This window comes from Marmota flaviventris, chromosome 2 (genome assembly GCF_047511675.1).
Source record: "Marmota flaviventris isolate mMarFla1 chromosome 2, mMarFla1.hap1, whole genome shotgun sequence".
Lineage (NCBI taxonomy): Eukaryota > Metazoa > Chordata > Mammalia > Rodentia > Sciuridae > Marmota > Marmota flaviventris.
In genome coordinates, this window is record NC_092499.1 from 3,345,798 (window position 1) to 3,361,824 (window position 16,027).

The 16,027-nt window shown below is 45.6% G+C and overlaps 1 protein-coding gene and 1 pseudogene across 2 annotated transcripts in view; one reads left to right on the plus strand and one right to left on the minus strand.

The window, feature by feature from the left end:
• Cdc42bpb (CDC42 binding protein kinase beta) overlaps positions 1–16,027 on the plus strand; it is a 92,245-nt gene that overhangs the window by 14,892 nt on the left and 61,326 nt on the right. The gene's annotated exons all lie outside the window — the stretch shown is intronic.
• Positions 10,127–10,212, minus strand: LOC114101659 (U2 spliceosomal RNA; annotated as a pseudogene).

Genomic DNA, 16,027 nt, shown 5'->3' on the forward strand with positions numbered 1-16,027 from the left:
ACCCAAGGCCTCAACCATGCTAGGCAAGTGTTCCACCACTGAGCTACCAAAAAGGATTATTTTCAGGAAATCCCAGACATCTGTCATCTCATTTGTAACTATTTCAGTGTATACTCCAGGAAGATGAAACTTTTTAAAAAATCATAGCCATCATAATATTATGACATTGAAATAACCAATTCCTTAGTATCATTCAATATTTGTTTGTTGTTTGAATTTCCTTCTATTAAAGTCGATCTGTTCTGTAGGAGCCAAACAGAGTCTGCACATGGCATCTGGATTGTGTGCCTCCCACATTTCCTTTACTCCCCTTTGCTGCTTTTTCACCTGTTTGCAATTTTTTAAGGAATGCAGATCATTTGTCTTGTCTTGCTCACATTGTAACTGCTAGTGTTTTCTGAGCTGGACAGACTGGGCCTTTGACAAGTCATTTCTGTACTATTGGCCTAGTATACCTTGTGGGATATTTAGGATTAAGTTGAATTAAAACAGGCAGGGTAGATTCTCTGAGTACCTGTGGGGCTCCAGAGCCTGAATGGTGTCCATGTGGGTCCTTTGGGACTGAGGGTTGGGTAAATCTGTTATCACCTCTCTTCTGGCTCCTGTGTTGGGTCAGGGCTCCTGAGCTTAACCATGGAGCCACCTCCTCCTTGGCCCACACATCCAACTGGCATTTTTTTTTTTTTTTTTAATGGTCCTGGGATTTGAACCCAGAGTTTTGAGCATGCTGGCAAGCACTCTACCACTGAGCCACCCCACCTACCCTTGCAATGAATCTGAAGGGTAGATTCATGTTGGTTGAACCTGGAGAAGGACCAGTGTGGTATGCACGTAGGGACATTCTGTACAGTACGGGGATTGTAATCAAGGTACACTTGTACTAGAAGTCTTATTTTTCTTGAAGCCTTTGTTTAAGGAGTAGCACTTTTGACAGCTCTTTTTGGTGTGTAGAAGCAAATGCAGTCTTCATAAAGAGCCTTATCACATTATCACAGCAGAAAATCAGCTTCATGTTCTTTCCTTTTCCTCAAGCCACATGTGGCTCATTCTGCTTTTGCTCTTAGTTGCATTGTATTTGGAGAGCCAGCCCCTTTCTGATTGTTTTCCCCATTGTGTTGTCTAGGAGTGTCTCCTCACCCTGTGGTATGTATCCTCGGTATAGGGCACTGGGGCAATGGACGCTGGGCCCTCGGGGTGTCCAAGCAGGTCCTCCATCTTCTGGAGAGGCCTGTGAGCTGCAGGGAATAGAAATAAAAAGTCACCCACCCAGGGTTCAGCATGCTTCTCTCACTAGGGGAATAAAAAGGTGGCTTCCCTCAGGTGACATTTGACTGAGTTAGTGGATGAAGGGCAGGCGTAGAGCAGGCTGCAGGGTCCACCACTGGAGAGTGGTGCATGGTGGTGGGGATTCTGGTTGGGTTCCAGGGACCTGAGCATGGGAAGGTTAAGAGGTGAGAGCACGTCTCAGAAGGCATGGACAGGGCCAGGCGTGGGCAGCATGCCTGTAATCCCAGCAGCTCAGGAGGCTGAGGCAGAAGGATCGTGAATTCAAAGCCAGCCTCAGCAAAAATGAGGTGCTAAGCAACTCAGTGAGACCCCTGTCTATAAATAAAATACAAAATGGGGCTGGGGATGTGGCTCAGTGGTCGAGTACCCCTGTGTTCAATCCCTGATCCACCCCCACCCCCCCCCAAAAAAAAAAAAAAAGACATGGAGAAGACCCAGGAAATAGAAGGAGGGGCAGACAGCTGGGCTCTATGCCTTGCTCCAGTTTCCATTAGACCAGGCTTTTCTGAAAGGGTCTAGTACTGGGAAAGGAGCATGCACTATGCATTATTCTGCAGAACTTCAGAAAAATCCCACAGCCAGTTCTGTGTCCTCCAAGGTATGTTCCTGGAGTTGCTTCCCTCTCTCCATCTCTAGACCATGTATCCCAGTCTGGCTCCCCAGATACCTCCCCTTGTCTAGCTGGGACCTTCCAAGGCAGGCATACCCCAGAGGACACCTAGAGACGTGCACTCAGGTATCTTCCTCTGAGTGGTATCACTCTGCCTCTTGGAATTTTGGAGAACTGTATGTGCAATGTGGAGGTCTGGGATCTTGGCTGGGTCAGCTCATTGGTGCCAGGTAAACCCAGGGTGTATTAGAGGAACCAGTGGACAGGCCCTAGAGGGGTGGGATGGGAACTGCCTGCAGAGCCTTTCCTCTTCTTCCAGCCCTCAGTCTCTTGGTGTTGGCCAGGTGCTCACTGATAAGGTGTTAGGGCAGCATGCTGGGATCCTCCTGTCTCATGGAGTCATCACAGACACTGAAGAGTATTTGGCAGGCCTTTATTCAGCTTTGTGAGACTATTCCAAGGGACAGTCCTCTAGGGTTTGCATCTGTGGGGATGGGAGGAGATTGTAGCCAGGTGAATGTGGGACTGCCAACTGCATTGGGGGATGATTGGCCAAACCTCAGCCCCTTTCTGAGGCAGCAGAGGGGACTTGGGTAATGAGAGAAACGTGTGTAGTACTGTCTAGTCCTGGCTGTAGCAGCACTGCCGCTGCCCTGTGGACACTGGGAGACATTATGCTCCTTGCGTGGAGCTCCAGCAGCCTGGTCTGTGGCATGTGTCTTAGAAACTTCCCTGCTCTGCAAGTTGTGTATACAATATAATAGCTGTTCCTTGGAGACTCTTTGAGGTCCACATTAGCAAGGACTTAGCTATTTAAATGTACTCTTGAACTTTGTGGTTTTTATTTGAACTTAAGGAACAAATTGATACTCATCTGTGTGTGTGAGCTCACGTACATCCAGCTCTGATGTTTTTCCTTGCTGGCTCTTGGAGAGGTTAGAGATCTATAGGCAAATGAGGCCATGCAGATGCTGTGCTCCTGAAGGCCCCACCCCACCCCAAGCTGCTTCCTGCTGGGCACCTGGAGAAGGACCAGTGTGGTATGCACGTAGGGACATTCTGTACAGTACGGGGATTGTAATCAAGGTACACTTGTACTAGAAGTCTTATTTTTCTTGAAGCCTTTGTTTAAGGAGTAGCACTTTTGACAGCTCTTTTTGGTGTATAGAAGCAAATGCAGTCTTCATAAAGCTAGATGTCCTTTTAAAATATGTTAAGCAGGGACTGGGGCTGTAGTTCAGTGGCAGAGCACTTGCCTAGCATGTGTGAGGCACTGGGTTGGATCCTTAGCACATATAAAAAGAAAGGCATGCTGTCCATCTACAACTACCAAAATAAATAAGTAAATGAAAATTTAAAAAATATGTTAAATATTGGCCAAGCTTTCACTAAAATTGTGTTCATTATTTGGAAAGCTCTTTTCATTTGCCTGGTTTTCAGTGTCTCATTTCCAGGCATCTGGTAGGGAGAGATAGCTCTCAGTTCATTAAGTGCTATATGAAATCAAAATAACACTTTGAAAGGTCTGACATAAAAACATCCTTCTTTTTTCCTGTTTGTGCATGTGTTTATTTGGGGGATGGCAGACTAAGAGAAAAGGACAGCAGGACACTTACTCTATTTGTCTGCTTAGTGTCTGGATAATTTTCCCTTTTAGTTTAATTTCCTTTACGCTGACATTTTTATATTACTGAGAAAATATCAAGCACGGAGGGTTTTACTTATTTAAAAAAGGTATCCAATGCATAGGTTCAGTTGGATAATGTGACATAACATTTAATGTGGTAGAGAGTGGCGCACAGTCTGGGCAAATTAAATTTTAATTTTTTTAAGTTGAGGCTAAAACAAACAGCATTTAAAAAGTGTTTCAGGATTACTGAAACACTGTTATATGCCTCTTTCTCAAAAAAGGTAGATTCTTCTGTAGGTTAAGTGCTTTGAAAATGACTTTTTTCTTGGCCAGGTGTGGTGGTGCACAACTTGAATCCCAACTACTTTGATAGTCTGAGGCAGGAGGATCAAGAGTTTGAGGCTAGCTAGGACAACTTAGTGAGACCCTGTCTTAAATAACAAGGTTGGGTATTTAGCTCAGAGGTAGAAAACTGTGCTAGGGGTTCAGTCCCCAGTATTACCAAAAAAAAAAAAAAAAAAAGGAACAAGGAAAAAAAAGGACATTTTTCCACCTTAAATTTTATTATGCTGGGAGACCCTAGAGGTCTGCCCCCAAGGGCTGACCTGGTGACAGCAGTCAAGGTAACAGTGGCCTGGGTGGGCATGTGAAGCGAGACAGGGCGGGGCTGCTCCTTATTTCTGCTCTTGGAAAGAAGCTTAGTCTTCCCTCCGAGCTGTATGCTTGGTGATTGGTTAAGAAGAAGCACCTGGAAGCCGGTTAGATATGGGGCTGTGAATCACTGTTTTTATTCTTACCTCCATGTCTGGCCACTGCTATTCCCTGTAGCTTCAGGTGTCTGGCAGTGGATTAGATTCTAGCAGGTTCATACAATTTTGGAAGAAAAATTTTTTCCCCTCCATGCACTTATTTCTTATGCAGAAACACAGAGCTAGTCACTAAACACAGTAAAAGCTTGGAGTTTTTGGTTAAGAGAAGAATTTCTATTAAAATGATTGCTTTTATATGCTATAGTATATTAGCTGTCCAGTTCAGAAAGTTTATCAGGCAGACGTAGATAATTCACTGTTGGGCTCTGGGCACTTACTAAGAACATTGGTGAAGATTGGTACATGCAGGTTTAGCAGCTTAGACTTTCTGTTGGTCCCCAGGATATAAGCTAGAATTTTAAAAAATAACCAGCATAAACTTGTTTTTCTTTTTATTAGTGTTTTCTAGTTGAATGGATTTTTTTTAAAGTCATGTTAAGCGAGAATTCACATTTATATTCAGATTGAAGCTTCTGCCCCATATGTGTGGGTCACAAGCCCCAGCCATGAGGCAGAGGGGAGGAGGTTGGAGAAGCATCTTGGGAGTACAGGGTCTCTCTTCATTCAAGTGAGGTCCGTGTTTGAGTGATTGCAGAAGGCAGCCCCTGAGCTCTGAGGATAGGAGTCCTGAATTCCTGAAAGGCAAAAGTGAATCCTGAGAGGCTGAGAGAATCCTGAGAGGCAAAAGTGGAAGGAAGACAGATGGGAGGTGCAGGCCTGCCTGGAGGCATGTTGGCTCAGCTCATAGCTGCATGGGGCGGGCAAGAGCGGAGGCCATGCACCTGCTGAGTGTCCTGTAGACGGGTGTGTGTCCCCAGAGCAGCTTCTCCAGTGGTCTTTGAGCAAGCAGCAGAACAGAGAGTCCCCTGGGATGATGGCAGCATCACAGTGGTCGCACCTTGTTGCCTTGCTTTCCTCTACTTCTCAGGTGATCTCTCAGTTGCCCTTTATCCTAGGACCGGTCCTGACAGTTCTACCCCCAGAGCTTGCTCCTAGCTCTTATGTCTGTTTCTTCATTTCAGTGAGATCTTTTAAATGTCTTTAATATATTTTGAATAAATGACTGAAAGAATTATGTATCCAAGCAGGTCCCATTGTGACACTTACCTTCCCCCCAGTGGTAAGATCTGCTGTGACCCATACCACATGTGTCTGGGTTGTTGTTTTGGGAGTTTTTGGTGTGTGTGTGTGTGTGTGTGTTAGTATGTTGGTAGTAGGGGTTGAACTCAGGGGTGCCTGGCTTCTAGGATTATATGTGTGTGCCACTGTGCCTGGTAGATGTCTGGGTTTTTGTTGTTGATTTTGTCTTTTCACTTTCTTAATGGTGTTTTTTGGACATTTTTTTCCACATTTAGTAATTTTAGTTCAAAAACAAATGTTTTTGGTTTTGATGCAGCCTGACTTGTCTGTTATTTTTTTGTTCATGCTTTTGGATTTGTATGTTTTCTTCTGAGTGTCTCCAGTTTCAGGTCTTCATTTTATGTCAATGTTTCTAGTTGGACATGAAGCAGGGTCCATGACTCTAGCATATGGCTGCCCTTGTGTCCTCATGCCCCTTGTTGAGGAGACAGCTCTTCACTGTGGAATTACCTTTGGACTGTGTCTGGTTTTTGTGCTTTGAGCACTGGAATCGTGCAGTGCCATGTGTCTGATTTCCTTGGTTTCATACCACATTCCCAGACATGGCCGGCCCTGTTGTGCATGACTTGAGTTTGTTCTTGCTTTCTCAGGTGTGGTGATAGTGGTCGTCGTGAGAGCACCACAGAGCGTCTGTTCTTCTGTTGGTGAACTTCTGGGTTCTTTGCAGTTTCTGACCACAGGTGCAGAGCTGTTGTGGACAGTCCTGTGTATATCTTTTTTGGAGACACATTCACGCCTCCTCTTGGTGTTGCCTGGGACAGCTCCTAGGTCCTAGGCACACCTGTGGTAGCCCCCAAGCTGCCTCCGCAAATGTGGAATGGAAGGCTGTCAGACGTCATGTTTAGAGGAGAAACTGGATTACCAGTTTTCAAAGGACATGAACCATGCGGTTCACCTAAACTGAAAGGACACTGACTGCCACTGTCAGGTCCTCAGAAGATTGGCTCAAAATGAGAAGTGGCCATTGTTCTACTGTGTAGAAAAACACTGTGCTTCTCTGAATTCATAACAATGGCATAAAAACATCTTTGATAATAGATTATCTAGTATAGGAGGTTAAGAACAACATGAAAAATAGTTAATTTTGGGGGGCAGGTACTAGGGATTGAATCCAGGATCACTCAACCACTGAACCATATCCCCAGCCCTTTTTTGAATTTTGAGCCAGTGTTTCACTGAGTTGCTTAGGGCCTTGTTAAGTGGCTAAGGCTGGCTTGAACTCTTGGTCCTCCTGCTTCAGCCTCTCAGACTGCTGGGATTACAGTGTGTGCTACTGTACCCGGTTGTAAAATTCTTGATATTACAATAAAAATCATATATGTATATGAAACAAATAACAAAAGGGTAAAAATACTATGTGTTATGAACTTGGGCCTGTGTTCCTCAGCTGGCTTAATTTTCAGAAAGGGATAGTATCTGTCCTGCATGTTTTGGATATTGTACATGACATCCTTGGCATAGTGTAGGTGTTCAGAAAGTGGTAGCTGCCATCAGCAAAGGGGTGGGTTTGATGCTTATTGAATGTGTGGGACATAAAAGAGTAAAAAGCAGATTTTATTAAGTCAAGGTCCTGCTTTCTCGTGCCTGTCAGACAGGAAGGGCCATGTTATAAATTTGGATTAACCCTAACTAGTGGGTATACATTTTTGATTATCAAAGTTTCTCTGGATTACTGAAATGAAGATTGCCCTGGAATCATATTAATTTGCTGATGCTTTGAGAACTGGTACTTTACTGTTAATCTTGGTTGAGTGTCTTTAGTAAATGCCATGTTATCAGTGATTTGTCCTAAGTCCTGTGACTACTGTCCACTAGAAACATTTAGCAAGTCTCCAGTCCCAGAGTGAGAAACAGGAAGAGAGGCAGTCTTATTCTGTCATGGATCTCCAGTGGCCAAAGCCCAGAGCTCCTCTATCCTCCATCTAGCAGCAGAGACCTCTCTACGCAAGGCACTGTGGGAAGAAGAGGTGCAAATGGTTCTCTTCCTTTTGGTCCCAGCCTTCCGATGTGGGGGACTTCTCTATGTATATTTGGATGGCCCAGCCTCTTGCTGGGAGGCAGGGAGGAGGTCATTCTTCATTTCTCATCCATTCCCTCGCAGAGGCCAACCTCCTTTCCCACATTGCCCTTCTAGAGATGGGGCCTGTCCCCCATTGGTGCTGCCTGCTGTTTTGGGGAACAGTCTGTAATGATGCTTTATCCTTTAAAAGAACTGTGTAGAATGTGGGGGAAACTAGTCAGTCACCACAATTCCAGTTATCTAGTTCCCAAACAAGATTTGGAATTATAGAGAGTCATCTCTTTAGCGTGGCTGCCATCCTATTTTGCTGAACTAATGAGAGTCCCGACTCCACTATATAAGATCCAGAATGCCTCCATTTAGTGTTCTGTGAAATCTGTGTATTACCAAAATACGTACGTATCATCCTAGTAGTTGGCTTAGTAACATTGTGTGTTTATAAATATATATATTTTTTAATCAAAATTAACTTTTGGGCTGAGGTTGTGGCTCAGTGGTGGAGCACTTGCCTAGCATGTGTGAGGCACTGGGTTTGAGACTCAGCACCACATATAAGTAAATAAACCCATTGACAACTAATTAAAAAAATGTTTATTAAAAAAAATTAACTTTTATTCAAAGTAATGAAAGTTAAGAAAATGGGAGAAAAAATAATGAGTAGAACCATTGATTTATACCAAATAAAAAATTGGCTGTATCTGTGTAGTTCCTGTTCTACTGGTGTCTGGAAACCAGCTACTCACCAAAGAACTTCCTGCTGTGGGAGCCAGGAACCATGGCAGGTGAGCTGTGCCTAGAGAGGCACCACCTGCTCACATGCCCTCACAGGCAGATTGAGGGCCATCAGGGTTCCCCTTCAGGAGGTGGCTATGTTCTGCTGATGGCCTTTTGAAGTTTGTTTGAAACCCTAGAATTTGATGTGATGGTTTATTGTTGGCATCTAGGTACATGGAAATGAGCTGCTTGTTACTGTGATCTGTCGCAACCCGTGCTTGGTTGGGTGAGTTGGCCAGTCTGATGTTGTCTGAGTTGGCCAGGTTAGGAATGAACTGACTTTGCCTCCATTCTAAGACCAATGCCTTGGTTTTTTTTTTAAACAAACATTTGGTGAAAATGCTTGCAAGCCTCTCATCTGTACTTTGTGGGTCTTGCCTTCTCAGTATTGGAGATTAAACTCAGGCCTCTCACTTGCTAGGCAAGCCTTCTACCGCTAAGCTACATCCCGATCAACACCCCTGCCCTTTTTAAAATTTTATTTTGAGACAATCTTGCTAAATTGCCCATGCTGTCCTCTAACTTGGTGGTGATCTTCCTGCCTCAGCCTCCTTGGTAGCTGAGATTATAGGTGTGTGCCGTTGCAAAAACACTTTGTGTTTTTTGCAGTAAACTTTATAGTTGTCTGCCCTTGCTGCCCTCACTCCATCCTCTCAGTCTCAAATTCAGTCTAATCAGACTTTTGTCTCCCCACATCCTTCAAAACTGCTGCTTTTGTCAAGTCTCCATGGCAGAAACCAGTAGGTAGTTCTCAGTCCCTACCTGCCTTCAAGATGGAGCCCCCCACCTTCCTGGTTCCTTCTTCTCTCTGGTGTCAGGCACCCCAGGTTTTAGTCCTTGGTCTCTCCTATCTCTACTGACTCCCTGGGTGACTCTGGCTCCTGACCTCAGCCCTATTGTACACCCTGTACCTAGGCTTCTTTGGGGAATCCACACTTGCAGATTCCCTCCCCATCTCAGTTGTGGCTAACTCCACACTCCTGGTCACTCAGACCAGTGCACTGGGTAGTTGTCACACTGCAGGGCCAGTTGTGCAGCATACCTAGGGGTTCTGCCTTTCAAATACAGGTGGTCTGCCCATTCTCACCACCTCCATGGCTTTTGTCCCTACAGGCAACTGGCAGTATGTGTCCCACTCTGCCCCCCCCCCTTCATTCCACATCCCCACCTTTTCTGTTAGCTGCAAGGCTAACTCCTTCCTGTGCAATCTATGTGTTCCTTCTATTTAATGTTTCTTCTCCGTCTTTACTGAAATGTGAACTCTTTGCAGGTGTTTGCTCACAGGTCTATCCCTGTGTCCTCACAAAGCTTTTCCTCCTCTCTCTCCTCCGCATTCCCCTTTTAAAAAAAATATAATCTCTCCTCCTGCTTATTTCTTTTCTGTCTTTTTAAAACAGCTTTATGGGGATAAAATTCCCATGCCATAAAATGCACCCCTGTGGCTGTCTCCTTAGAGATGCTCTGGTGTTTGTCTGGCTCCCGATCTGTTCTGCTTCTGCCCTCTGCTAACCTGGGTGGGCCTGGTATGGGAGCCCTGCGAGCTTTCCTCGGTGACTGTGGGCTAAACTAACTCGGCACAGGAGCCTGCTCCTCAGCTCCAGTGTTGAAGAACAAGAAAGCAGGTCCTTGGGTCATTATTGAGTGACGCTTCCTGGAAGAAGGCGACTGCAGGCAGCTCCGGGTTCGTCCCCACAGAGCCTGACCTACTGGACTGTGATTCCAGATGATACATTTCTTCATGATTGTTGAATTTGAAGGGTGATGTAGGTGAAGAGGGCTAGGGAGATTTGTGGTTTGGAGAAAAACTAGAAAGATTATTGAAAGGCCTTAGAAAGTTAAACAGTGTTGGAAAAAACAAGGACTTCATCCTGAAAATTTTAGTGAAAGAAACAGTCAAGATGCCATATTACACTTGATCTTAGCCAAAAGGCCGAGAAGCGATGATGCCATATTAAATTATGATGTTTCTTGCTGAGTTATATTTTAGCATGGCCTACATTAGAGGGTACAGAAACCTAGGACTTTTTTCCTTGTATCTGTCCTGGCTGGTGTAATCCTGTTATCCCAAAAGCAGAATGTAGCTTAGAAGATTCAGGGAGGCTGGAAATGGCTTTTCTGGCGAGGCTTGGTACCCTCTCGGTAGGTAGTGGGCACTGTGTTCCCTGCCACTCCTGCCTGTCTAGGAGCATCCTGACCGCCCACGGCGTTAGGGGAAGGGCCCAGGGCCCACATTAGTCACATCCTCCTGGGGCCAAGCAGCTCTGTGCAATGGGGTCTCAGGGCCTTACTTGTCTTACTGGCAGATGGGGAGCGTATTCAGTGCACACCCTGATTCCTGGCTTCATTTGCTGGCAGCCCAGCGGCTCTGGGTCTTTCGGTACACATGTGTGGGAAATGTTCCACATCCAGGTGTCACTGTTTCTTCTTCGTGCACTGCTGAGGCTTGTTTTGGACCTGTCTCATTAAAATGAGGTCAGACAAACAATAGAGAATTAAAACTCTTAAATCTAAAATTCTACTTACTATAGGGGAAAATGTGCATTTTTTTCAAAAATTTTTGTTACCCCATTTTCCCCCAAACAGTGGGGTAAGAGACCCTTCTGTGTTCTTCCACCCATGGCTTCAGTGACTGCACTTTACTTCTGCCTCACTGTGAGGAGAAGCCTGTGAGCAAGGCTAGGAAGTAGGCAGCAGTGGCAGAGATGTGACTTTCAGTGACCTTTCATGTTCCAAATTTATAAAGAACAAGGAAAGTAGCCACCTGTGTGGAAATGTGATGGTGGGTGGAATGATAAGATGCTCCTGCCACTCCCTTAGAACCCTCACCCCAGATGCAGGTCACCTTCACCTCTGGGCCTGTGGGAAGGCAGTAGAAATGCTGATTTAGGTAGGGATCAGAGACAGCCTGCCCCTGACCTAGCCCACTGGAGGTGCCATGCTCACTGTAGCCCTGCTGCCCAAGGGCTGCTCTTCAACAATGGCCACCCCTAGGGCCCACCCACATAGGGCCCTTTCAGGGTATGGCGTGTCAGTTCTTATGTGGTGCTTACGTGTCCACTGTGTTGTGACCTGCCTGGAGGTGCTTGTTTATAACCAGGGCACCTTCTTTGGTGAATTGGCTGGATTCTGTGGTATGTTTGTTTACTTATTGTTAAATGTGACATATTTACTAACATAACTGATCAGACAAAATGTGACCCAGTAATCCTTGAGAGCTTACTCTGTTGGACAGAGCTGAACACTTTGTGGGGATCACCTAGCTGAGTACACCCAGTGAGATCCTTGAGGTGCAGGCTGTTTGTTGCTCCAGCTTGCAGGTGAGGAGACAACCTCAGAGAGGCCATGCTCAATGATGGAGTGGCTCCAGCCCCTGCTGCACAGGATGTGCCTTCCACTCAGTAGTGGTGATCTTGGGTAGCTCTGTTCCTCACCCAGAGTTTCTCAGATGTGAGTGTGTGTCCGGCTGACACTGAGGGTCTGTTAAACACAGTCTTCCTGGGTTCCAGTGCCATAGGTCCCAAGAAGGATAAGGAGATGCACCTTCTCCCAAGTTCCCAGGTGTTGCTGCCTCCACTGCTCTGAATTTGGGCATTCCATTTCTAAAACCACCCCCTTATACTCAGGGCAGTTGTACCTGCCTGACTTTTGGCAGCATATCATGTGGCTGGCTGACAGGGAGATGCTGCCAGTGGAGCAGCCTGACTTCTAAGTTCAGGTGCCCTGCTGGGTGGGATACACTGTAGGTCTGCCACATTTGGTCTGGGGAACCTAGAGTGAAATAGATGTTGTAAAAACACCATAATAATAATTATTTAAACCTTCTCTAAGCTCTTCAGCCACTGGCTAACTAGCACTTATTCTTTACTTCTGATTTTCCTTTTTCTTACATTTAGGATGTAGGTAGACAGGATGCTCCTAGTGGCTCGCAAAAGAGGTGGCCTGGAAGCTGGCCACGTTATTGTGTAGCAACAAGAAGAGTGGGGTCCTTGTGATAAAGTCTTTGCAGCATTTCTGTGACTTGAATGATGCCATTGGCTCTGTCCTTCAAGTCACTGTCATACACTTAGAATGTGTTTGTGTGTGAGTACACATACATAATACACGTACATATTTTTAAAATTTTTTTGTGGTGTTGGGGGGTTAAACCCAGGGCCTTACACATGCTAGGCAAGTGCTCTACCCTTAGCCCTGCAATAAATTTTAAACTAAAACGTGTTTTTGTTCACAGCAGCAGGGGACCTGGCTTTATGTTGTGAAGGTTATGTTGCTTTGCATAGGCTCTTTGCTTTGCCAAAGGACTTCCAGAGGGCAGTGCTGCATATGGTTCCCAGGAGTACTGGGGACTGCTTCCTCTTTGACTGGGGGCTTCAAGTGGGGACAGACCACCTTCCAACAGGATGACAGAACACCTCAGAGTGATAGGCAGAGGTGAGGTCGTAGGATTTTATTCTGGTAATGACAGAGCAAGCCCACAAATGGGAAAGAATGGAGAAACATTCAGTCTGTCTGGTTTGAGAGAAGGCAAAGAGGAAATCAGGCATTCCCAGCCCCCGTAGTCTTGAGACAAGTGTAAGTGAGGCTCGTGGTACCCCCATCCTCCCACCATGGCCTCAGCTTGGAATGAAGGTTTCCTAGTCTGGCATTGGCTGGGTGCAGCCTCCCTTCCCTGGCTGTTGGACTTTCACTGCCTGATCTGAACCCCACTTGGCTTCTGTCTCAGAATATTATTAAAGGGCTTTCTTTTCAGTCCTCTAAAATCTCATGTTGTATTCAGTTAAAATTTAATGTCTGTCCTTATAAGCATTATAGTTCTGCCATCCGCCTGAGTGGGAGAGTTTGAATTTAGAGAGCTTTGCTGGATGCTTCTGGAAGAGTCCGTTTCCTCCAACTTGTGGTTCCTGATGACACATTCGTGACTGCCTGGCTGCTTGTGATGGAGAGTGCTGTCAGTTCGTAAAACATCTTAGTTATTGAAACAAGAGAACTTGTTTTTTTAATTTGAGCACATTTTCCAGAAACTTTATGTAGGTTATCAGCAGCCCGAACTGGATGTGTTTTGGAACTGTAAATTCATTCTAAAATGGGTCTGTGGAGTGCTTGCTTTTCCTTCTCAGGCTGGCCAAGAACTTGACCCTCAGCCTGTGCTCATAGGAGCCTTAGCTGTGCATTCAGCAAGGTGAACCTGTCCACTTCATTTTACTGCCGGCTGTGTTCCCTGGCTAGCCCCTGGGTGCTGTTCTGGCCTTAATCTCTCTGCAGGAGAATCCAGCACAGGACCAGGCAAGTGTGGGTCCTTGCTGCTTACTGCCAGTTGAGGCCTGACTAAGTCCTCTCTAGGTGTCCCCCGGAGTTGCCCTATATTCTAGTCAACCCTGCGGTTACTGCTTTGAGCAGTTTTCAACATGCTCTCTTAAAGGGACCAGAGCAGGAGTGACTGTTAAAAGGGGAAGTATTCTCAGGGGTGGGGAGCCATTGAGTGAAGTTTACTTTTGTCCCTCTTGCCCTCTGCATGACAGTGACCTTTAGGGCCCCTGGTTCTTTTTTAAAATTCTTTAAATTTTTTTTAGTTGAGATGGACACAATACCTTTATGTTGTTTGTTGATTTTTATGTGGTGCTGAGGATCGAACCCAGTGCCTCACACGTGCTAGGCAAGCACTGTGCCACTGAGACCCAGCCCAGCTCCTAGGGCTCCTGATCTTCATGGTAAATGTGTTATTTGTACCAGATAATCTTTAAGACTGTTTCCAAGTCTAAATGTATTGATGTGACTACAAAGGTGCTGAGGCAAGAACTGAAGAGACAGGGGTGGGAGGAACAGTCCAGCCAAATCCAGAGGGAGGCCAACAGCTGGAGCTGGAGAGAGGGAAGTGGGACATCTCTCCTGCCTTCCTGTGGGCTGCTGCCCTGGGACCCAGCCCCAGCCCTCCTTCCTCTGACTATCCTGCCCCCATCCAGCTAATCTACTCTTATTTCCTTTCTTGGTAAACAAGAAGGAGATAAAGGGGTCATCAGTTTCTCATTTCACAATGATTTTCATCAAAAGGTCCTCCTTCCACCTTCACTTCCTGGCAAAGCCTTTCCTGTTTGAAGAGAGTACTGGGTTCTAATTTTCCTTGCAGTTTGGACATTATGTTTGACAGTGGTAACCCTTGAGTGTTGAATTCATTAGATTTTAGGTCATTAAGAGAAGTTCAATTGGGTCTGCATCATGAAGGAATGGGTTAGGGTTAGGTTTAGGGTCAGGGCTACGGTTGAGTTTTTATTCAACTTTTTGGGGTGAAAACTGTCCCAAGATGTTCAATATATTCTTATAGGAAAAAAGCAAGCCCTCCTTGAGGGGAAGGTAGTCTCTTTGTGACAGTTGGTCATTGTGAGCGTTACAGATAGCATACACAGTGGACTGTATTTACTGAGCTCCACCTTCACGCCAGGTGCCTGGGGAGTCGTGGACAACCAGGTGCGGTAGACCTGCCCTCCTGGGACTTATGTCAGTGAGGAAGACAGCCAGAAAAAGGTGAGGAAGATGGTATCTGGGTGTTTCAGAAGGCACCAGATGCTGCACCTGAAGCCTTAGGTAAAGGTTAGTGTCGCAGCCCCACCTACCCCTGCCTGCCTGTGACTGTAGCTGCAAGGTGCCAGCTGACCAGTTTGGCTCTGTTCTGAGCTGAAGAGGGGCCTTGTCTGTCTGGATCCTTAGCATGTTTCCTGGTAGATATTTACTAACCCAGTATCATTTCATATTTGTTGATAGAATGTGAAGGAGAGTTCATTTTATTCTTTGTAAAATTTAAAATAGTTATGTTTGGTCTTACTTCATAATCTATAAGTTCATTATCACCATGAGAGTCCAGTTCATGTATTGTAGCTGGTCAGTTTTCTTCAAGCTACCCATAATATTTGTAGTCTTCTCTACCTCCCTGCCCCCCCCCCCCAGTGGGGATTAAATTCAAGGTCTCCTGCATATTAGGCAGGCAATGCACCACAGAGCATTGCTTTTTAAAATTTAACTTTATTTTTGAAACAGGGTCTCACTGAATTGCAGAGGTTGGCCTCAGCCTCCTGGCCATCTTCCTGCCCCAGCCTTCTAAGTAGCTGGTATTATAGGCAGGAGCCACCACATCCAGCCAAATTGTCTGTATTTTAAGAGAATCTCTGTATAAATGGTATTTAAAATGAGCCCTTAATGATTTTCAATTGTTTTGATTGTTGTGGTTTGCTTTGCATCTGAATGTTTTTAAGAATATTTGCATGACAAGTGATGTTGCATCCCAGTGGGTATAATTCATAAAATTTTGTAGCATTTGTATTCTGAAGAGCATCCCAGATTCTAGATTTAGGTGATGAAACATCAGCAGACTGAAAAATGGCTTTAGAGAAGATGGACACTGTGTTTCCTTCTTGCATGCCCTTCGGTTGCTCTATAATGCCTCTCCCCTTCCAGCCCTCACCTCTTCCCCACCATGTAAGCTGGTGGTTCAAAAGTGATCTTTTTGTGAAAATACAAGACAGCAGTTCACTATAAAAACAAACAAAAACCCCACTTTGGTCTCTACCTTCTCAGGCACCATAGTAATACCTGTGATGTTTTTACTCCATTACTGCCACCATTACTTGCCATCTCTCTGGGTCTTTCCCAGTTCAGTAAACTGAGTCTCCTTCATCAAGGTGCCTGGGCTGAAAACCCCCCTCGCATCCATCCTGGAGCCAGTGGCATCTGGGCTCAGCCTGGCCCTCAACCACCTGGTTCTCTGTATG